The sequence below is a fragment of the Euleptes europaea genome, chromosome 21 (genome assembly GCF_029931775.1).
Source record: "Euleptes europaea isolate rEulEur1 chromosome 21, rEulEur1.hap1, whole genome shotgun sequence".
NCBI lineage: Eukaryota > Metazoa > Chordata > Lepidosauria > Squamata > Sphaerodactylidae > Euleptes > Euleptes europaea.
The window spans coordinates 10,631,266-10,640,174 of record NC_079332.1 but is presented as its reverse complement, the minus strand read 5'-3'; positions in this window follow the sequence as shown (position 1 = coordinate 10,640,174).

The following is an 8,909-nucleotide window of genomic DNA, read 5'->3' as shown; positions in this document are numbered from 1 at the left end:
GGTTCAACTGTCATGGCTTCCTCAAGGAATCCTGGGAGTTGAAGTCGGACGCGGGAGGGGCTAAGAATTCTCTCCCGGTGAAAATTCCAAACGTCCCCCGGAGAAAAGGGAAATGACCGACCCGGTAGTTGAAAGCGGGTGTCCTCCTATGCACCTTCGTCGGGGAAGAGAAGCCCCCCTGAGCTTAATAACGGGTCTTGCTTAATAACGGGCCCTGCCTGTTTGCTCGGCAGCTACGGCCTTGGTTAAAACTTGGAAACAGCACATAAGAACGGCCCTGCTGGGTCAGACCCAGGCCCATCAGGTCCAGCAGTCTGTTCACACAGTGGCCAACCAGGTGCCTCTAGGAAGCCCACAAGCAAGACGACCGCAGCAGCACCATCCTGCCTGTGTTCCACAACACCCAATATCATAGGCATGCTCCTCTGATCGTGGAGAGAAGGCAGGCAGGAGAGATGGAGGAAAGGAAAGAAGGAAGGAAGAACAGCCCTGCTGGATCAGACCCAGGGCCATCAAGTCCAGCAGTCTGTTCACACAGGGGCCAACCAGGTGCCTCTAGGAAGCCCACAAGCAAGATGAGTGCAGCAGCACCGTCCTGCCTGTGTTCCACAACACCCAATATCATAGGCATGCTCCTCTGATCGTGGAGAGAAGGCAGGCAGCAGAGATGGAGGAAAGGAAAGAAGGAAGGAAGAACAGCCCTGCTGGATCAGACTAAGGGCCATCAAGTCCAGTAGTCTGATCACACAGCTGCCAACCAGGTGCCTCTAGGAAGCCCACAAGCAAGACGACTGCAGCAGCACCATCTTGCCTGTGTTCCACGGCACCTAAGATAATAGGCACGCTCCTCTGATCCTGGAGAGAATAGGTATGCTTCACGTTGCATGCAAAAATTTGCTACGGATTTAGGGGTGCCAGGTTCTCGCTGGTTGCTGGCGGGAGATGGGGAGTGGGGAGGGGGGCCAGATCCAGGTTGGGGAACTCCAGGAGATTTGGGGATGGAGCCTGGGGGAGGACAGGGACCTCAGTGGGGGACGATGCCACAGAGTGCACGCTCCCAAGCATCCATTTTCTCCAGGGGAACTGATCTCTGCAGTCTGGAGGTGAGCCGTCACCCCATATGCAGCGGCGAGAAAGGAAGTTGTCTGAGGCCTTGTGGATACTGTGCTAACCTTAGCACTCTGTAAGCTCACCCCGAGTGGCTTGGGAACTCCTCGGGGAACCTTCTTTGCACAAGGTGATTATTTTACGATCTGCCGTTCGCACACCTACGGTTGAGATTTTTGAACGTCAAAGTCATCGCTGCTTTTGACAGCCAGGCAAACGTCTGCACGTTTCTGCCTTGTCACTCAGCTGTAAGGCGTGCCGCCTCTTTAACATTAGATCCACAGCTTTATAAAACAATAAAACATCTTTTTAATAGTACCAACAGGATAGTGGTATAGTGGCAAGAGGGTTTGTTTTAGGTATGGGCAGGTTGGTCTGCCGTAACTGGACAGGCAGTGTGGTGTAGTGGCCGCTGTGTCAGATCTGAATCTGGAATACCTGGGTTCAAGTCTCCACAGGAAGCTTGTTGGGTGATCTTGGGCTAGTCAGCCCAAACTACCTCACAGGGTTGTTGTGAGGCCAGGCAGGAAAGGGAGAACCCACCCATCTTAGAAGAAGAAGAAGAGTTGGTTTTTATATGCCAACTTTCTCCACCACTTAAGGAAGAATCAAAGCGGCTTACAATCCCTTCCCCTCCCCACAACAGATACCCTGCGAGGTAGGTGGGGCTCAGAGAGCTGTATGAGAGCTGTGACTAGCCCAAGGTCACCCAGCAGGCTTCGTGTGGAGGAGTGGGCAAACCAACCCGGTTCACCAGATTAGCATCAGCTGCTCATGTGGAGGAGTGGGGGATCGAACCCAGTCCACCGCTCCAAACCACCGCTCTTAACCACTACACTACACTGGCCTATTATGATCTGAGTTTCTTGGGAAAAGGGCAGGTATAAAAAAATATCCTACTAGATAGGTAATTTCTTTATCAACACCATCTGATTGATAAGACTGATGAATCAAGGTCCAGCCTGATGGTGTCCATTAACTTTATAGCCCTGAAATAGACAAACTAGATTTTAGGAACTCCGCGGAATTATTTTAACATGATTTTTGTATGCTCTATTTAGAAATTAAAATACCGCCAGAGGCCGGGAGGTGGAATCCAGATTTGAAGTTGGCCTCAGGTTAGGTAAAAACTTGTTCGGAGGAGCTAGAGGGAGAAGTCACATATTGACCAGCCCAAACCGGAGGGAGACAATAGACGTCCCAGCTCAACCAGCATTGTTCAGGCTGATAAATAAGGCTGCTTTAACAGGGAAAAAGCAGAACTTAAGGAAATGGTTCCATAAGACTGGCTTTCTCAGTACAGAAAGTCCACTTGGTACAGGGGTTAGAATTCTGGACTCCAGATGGAGAGACCCGAGTTCAGGTCTCCAGTCTGCCGTGGAAGCTCATCGACCTCCCCTTGGGCCAGTCGCACGGTCTCAGCCAAATCCACCTCGCAGAGAACGTCGCGACGACCAAAATGGGCAAGCGAGAACCGTGAACGTTGCCTGCTGAGCTCCTTGGGACGAAGGGCCGGGTCAGAGGTAAATTAAGAGCCAGCATGGTGTAGTGGTTAAGAGCGGTGGTTTGGAGCGGTGGAGTCTGATCTGGAGGACCGGGTTTGGTTCCCCACTCCTCCACATGAGCGGCAGAGGCTAATCTGGTGAATTGGATTTGTTTCCCCACTCCTACACTCGAAGCCAGCTGGGTGACCGTGGGCTAGACACAGCTCTCTCAGCCCCACCTACCTCACAGGGTTGTTGTGGGGAGAGGAAGGGAAGGTGGTTGTCAGCCAGTTTGATTCTTCCTTAAGTGGTAGAGAAAGTCGGCATATAAAAACCAAACCCTTCTTCTTCTTCTTAATAAAAGGTGGGGTTGAGATTACGTCCTCGAGGGGCTGCAGGACAGGGAGACGAAAAAAGAGGAGGCAGGCCCCCCAGTCAAAGCAATCACATTCCTCAGCAAATTTTTAAGATGCTTGCAACATCGTCGGAGATATTTTGACCGACTGATCGGTCTTCAGGCAGACCCCACCTAAGGGGTCTACTCACGGGTAGCTCAAGTCAGGAGGAACCAGAGCCGCAGGACTCCAGCGGATGCTACCGGTAGCCCCAGGGGGCTGCCCTCATCAGGAAATCTCAGTGAGACTTTGACGCCCCCCCCCCCCCAAATTATACACACTCTGTTGTCTCCTTAATGTCAAATGTTTAGATTGCGGACTAGGATCCCGGGTTTGAATCTGCCCTCTGCAGTGACTAATTTAAAAGAGTCTAGTTTCTCTTCTGGATAAGATCGAAAAGGAACCGGTTAAAAGGATTGGTTATAATGGAAATAGAACTATATATGATATCAGTTTACTAGAAAAACAAATATGCATTAAATGAGTGTTAGGGAGAAATGGAGGACTTACAAAATAATTAATTTTTAATGGACATAATCAAATGCTTTTTATTATACTAATCCATTTATTATTAGTGAGATTTACTATTTCTCTTCTTCCTTTTATTCTTATTTCCTTTTTTCTTTCCTTTATATGATATTACTAACTATTAACCTTTTAAAAAAATATATATATATAAATGTCAAAGAGATCAATAAATATTAACAATAGTATCAGGATTAGAATTCTGTGCAAAAGAGATTACTAATTTATCACAAGATGAAGGGAGGTGTAGGGGGAGTCAATAATTCTTGATTATATATAAATATTTTTAACAATGTTACCTATTTGTTTTTACTTTTTACTGTTTATGTTATTGTTGAACTATGTGATTAATAATTTTGGGAAAATAATAAAAAAATTATTAAAAAAAGAAAAAAAAAGAATCTGCCCTCTGCAGTGAGGCAGGTTGGGCACGGGCCAGTCGCACTCTCTTAGCTTCGCCTACCTCACGGGGACGTTGTGAAGAAAACCGAATGGAGGGGCCAAAGGTGGGATAAAAATTTGCTATATAAATAAAATGGACTCGGGGGGGGGGGAGAGGATTGCAGGTAGAAGAAGAAGAATGCCGACTTATATGCCGACTTTTGACAAGCATCTCAGCCGTACCCGTTGCCCCCCACCCAGCGACGCAAAGCAAGTCTGTTTCTGAAATCAAAAGAATACCTTTTGCATTGTTCTTTGGCTTTCTAGATGTCCCAGGACTGTCGATCGAGGTGACCGGAGAGAGTTTTTCCTCTTCCCTGCTTGCCTTCTCCGTTTGATCCCAGGCGACCGGCCCTGAGCGGTGTCTTGAGAGAATCCCTGAGATGACCTTTATATAGTGGCTTCATTTTCGGTGTATAAAAGAGAGAGATCTTTACCTGCAATTCCTTTCTGGGCTACAGGCCAAAAAGGGCCGGGCTCCAATTATCGGGGCTGTGCTTTTTCTATCAGGAGTTCCTCGGATCGCCGGGGCCGTCCCCAAACATTGCAGTGCCAGCGGCGGAGAGTCAACCTGCCAATTCCCTCTGGCCGTGGTGCAAAAGCCATTCTGCTGCAAAACAAGGCGTTGGTGTTAACAGGAGTGAGATGACGACACAACTTGCGGGACTCCCTGCTTTTTTTCAGCCTTTTAAAAGGAAAGTTTCAGACGAAAGATGCGTTCTCAGTATGGATGGGAGAAGGAGGCAGGGGAACCCGCCGCCACCGCACATCTCCAAGATGGGAAAAGGGACTTAATGCCTGGGCCAGTCCTGCACAGTCCCAGGGGGTTGCCGGTTCCTGGGGACCTTTTCACACCACACAAATACACAGGCGTGTTTCACTCAGATCTAGCTTGCTAAATAATTAAATTTATTATTAAATTTATTATTTAATAATTAAATTTATTATTTAATTATAGATTAACTACATCTACCAACGTTTCATTAATAAATAAAAGCACACTGGTATAAGGTTGGATGTTTTCCACTTTGTACAAATTCTATGGGGTGGAACTGTGGCTCTATAAAGTTTGGCAGTTTTAGGAAACGTGATAATTTAAGAAAAAGGGGGGGGGAGTCAAAGCCTTCTGCTCATCAGGCTTTTACTGAAAAGCCAAGGGGCTGCAGAAATCTTCTCTAATATTCCTAGAATACCTGCTTAACCTTTGGACAGAGAGACGGCCCCTCTGCCAGAGGGCTAACCAGATAGTTCCCCACTCAAAACCGCAATACTTCATCGCTGGCAAAACTTGAACCTTCCTCAGCAATCACATTTATTTTTCATTTAGTATTCATTCTTCTATGCCGCTCTCCCTGACAAAGAAGAAGAGTTGATTTCTATATGCCGACCTTCTCTACCACTTAAGGAAGAATCAAACCGGCTTACAATCGCCTTTCCCTTCCCCTCCCCACGACAGACACCCTGAGAGGTAGGTGGGGCTGAGAGAGTGTGACTAGCCCAAGGTCACCCAGCTGGCTTCGTGGGGAGGAGCAGGGAAACCAACCCGGTTCACCAGATTAGAGTCCGCCGCTCATGCGGAGAAGAGGGGAATCCAACCCCGTTCTCCAGATGAGAGTCCGCCGCTCCGAACCTCCGCACTTAACCACTATACCACGCTGGCTCTTACTTTGAAGGTAGCATTTGAAAATAGTAATCATTTCAACTTTCGTCAAAAGCGGAGCGTTCTCTGTTTTGCAGAAGAGGGCAACCATGATGAGGAAGAGATTGGAATGAGGGTGGGGGGGGAAGCGAAGGAGACTGGAGACATGTTGAAAGCACCAGGCAAGGCTGTGCAATATGGAACTTTACAGTTTATAAAAAAACAACGATTGAGGCGGGACATAATAGAGATTTATAGAATTATTGTTGAAGACTTTCTATTCCTTGGCTTCACCATCAACCAAAAGGGAGACGGCAGCCAAGCAATCAGAAGGAGATTGAGACGGGGAAGGGCAGCCATGAAGGAGCTAGAAAAGATTCCTAAGGGTAAGGATGTGTCACTGGCCACCAAGATCAGGTTAATTCATGCCATCGTGTTCCCTATTACTATGTATGGGTGTGAGAGCTGGACAATGAAGAAAGCTGATAGGACGAAAGTAGATTCCTTTGAAACGTGGAGGAAAGTGTTACGGATACCCTGGACCGCCAAAAAACAAATCAGTGGGTTATAGATCAAATCAAGCCTGAACTGACCCCAGAGGCTAAAATGACTCAACTGAGGCTGTCGTACTTTGGACATATTATGAGAAGACAAGAGTCACTGGAGAAGACAATCATGCTAGGAAAAGTTGAAGGCAGCAGAAAAGAGGAAGACCCAACAAGAGATAGATGGACTCTATACAGAAAGCCACGGCCTTCAATTTGCAAGATCTGAGCAAGGCTGTTAAGGATAGGACACTTTGGAGGACATTGATTCATAGGAAAGCCATGAGTCGGAAACGACCAGACGGCACTTAACACACACACACACACACACACACACACACACACACACACACAGAGAGAGAGAATTATTGATAGGATGGAGAAAGTGGGCAGAGAGGGCTTTTCCTCCCTCTTCTCGGGGGAACCCAATGAAGTCGATGGGCAATACATTCAGGACGGACAAAACACTTCTTTACTCGACAAGGAATTACACTGTGGAAAGTGCCACCAGTGGAGGTAGAGATGGCCACAAGCGTCAACAGTTTTAAAAGGGGATTAGTCACATCCGTAGGGGAGAAGCCCTCACCGGCTGCTGCTCATGGTTAGTAAAGGGAGGCAGCCAACCTCTGAATACGAGGTGGGGAAGGGCTGTAGCTCAGTGGTAGAGCATCTGCTTGGCATGCAGAAGGTCCCAGGTTCAATCCTCGGCATCTCCAGCTAAAGGGACTAGGAAAGTAGGTGATGTGAAAGACCTCTGCCTGAGACCCTGGAGAGCTGCTGCCGTTCTGAGTAGACAATACTGACTTGGATGGACCAAGGGTCTGATTCAGTATAAGGCAGCTTCATGTGTTCATGTGTGTCCTGATTGTTGGCCATCCAGGGCAAGTGCTTGTGTGTGTTAAGTGCCGTCAAGTTGTTTCCGACTCATGGCGACCCTATGAATCAATGTCCTCCAAAGTGCCCTATCCTTAACAGCCTTGCTCAGATCATGCAAATTGAGGGCAGTGGCTTCTTTTATTGAGTCTCTTGTTGGGTCTTCCTCTTTTCCTGCTGCCTTCAACTTTTCCTAGCATGATTGTCTTCTCCAGTGACTCTGGTCTTCTCAGATGTCCAAAGTATGACAGCCTCAGTTTAGTCACTTTAGCCTCTAGGGTCAGTTCAGGCTTGATTTGATCTATAACCCGCTGATTTGTTTTTTTTGGCCGTCCAGGGTATCCATAACACTCTCCTCCAACACCACATTTCAAAGGAATCTACTTTCTTTTTATCAGCTTTCTTCATTGTCCAGCTCTCACACCCATACATAGTAATAGGGAATACGATGGCATGAATTAACCTGATCTTGGTTGCCAGTGACACATCCTTACCTTAGGAATCTTTTCCAGCTCCTTCATGGCTGCCCTTCCCAGTCTCAATCTCCTTCTGATTTCTTGACTGCCGTCTCCCTTTTGGTTGATGATGGAACCAAGGAATAGAAAGTCTTCAACAATTTCAATTTCCTCATTGTCAACCTTAAAGTTGTGTAATTCTCCTGTAGTTATTACTTTTGTCTTCTTGATGTTCAGCTGTAGTGCTTAGCACATGTGAAATGCGACGCTGGATTACGTTACCACTAGTCTGACGCAACAGGAAATTATTACTTTCGTACGCAATCGCGTGTGCTCGAATGGAGTGCACAGAGCATGATGATATTCCTTTGCTTTCCTTTAACAACCACCTTTAACCCGGGCAACATTTTCAGCCAATGATCTCCCCGTCCTCCCCAGCCAATCTTCATCACAATGCATGGAATGGCAGTAGTAAACAACGGGCGTAGCCTTCCTAAAACATTCTGTCTCGGTACACAATAGGCTCGGCTCAGGACAGAACGTTTTGATCTCAGTGGCATTCCGAGATCTCTTGGCGCTCTGACCAGCCACGGCTCAGAAATATTGCAGCCATCCAATAACTGAAGACAAAAATTCTCCACCCCTCTAATCAATCACTTGCAGGCTTCAGATTCTACATCTGATATCCCTCATTGTACAATCCCGGTGCTTCAATACTAACCTCTTGGATCAACACCATTTACTAACTTAGGGGTCAGCAACCTTTTACAAGAAACAAACTAGGTCACCCCTGTCCCATCTTTGGCCCGCTCAAGCCCCCAGTACTTAAGATCCTGGAGATTTGGGGGTGGGGTGGAGTCTGAGGAGGGCAGGGTTTGGGGAGGGGAAGAAACTCAGCAGGGTACAACGCCATAGAGTCCAATCCTCCAATGCAGCCATTTACACCAGAGATGTCATCTGGAGATCAGTGGTAATTCTAAGATGTCTCCAAGTGTTTCATTCAGCCATTGTTATAGGACTCTCTCGGGGAAAAGACGTTGCCGTCCCTTGCACCACGCAGATCAACGCTGAATAAAAATGTAACTTCACAAGATAATTATGTGTGCCACTTTTAATAACACAACACATTCCCAAAATATTAAACGATTTGGTTCATATCGTCTAACGCTCAGGAAATAGAGAACTCCAAACATACTGAGGCATTTCCCAAAGCAGAGAGAAAATCCTTTTGAGGACAGTTGGTAGAAAACTCCCATACTATCTCTTTGGTAAGAGAAATTAAAGTGAGAAATGGGGTGGGGACTTTCCATATGGATCAGTCAATTGCCAAACAATATACCAAGTAGCAATTGGGGAGATTATGTGGTTATTTTGAAGTTTCCAGGCTTCGATGTACCGTGGGATTGGCTCGGGACCTTTTCTGGTGCCAGATCCCCTAGATCTGC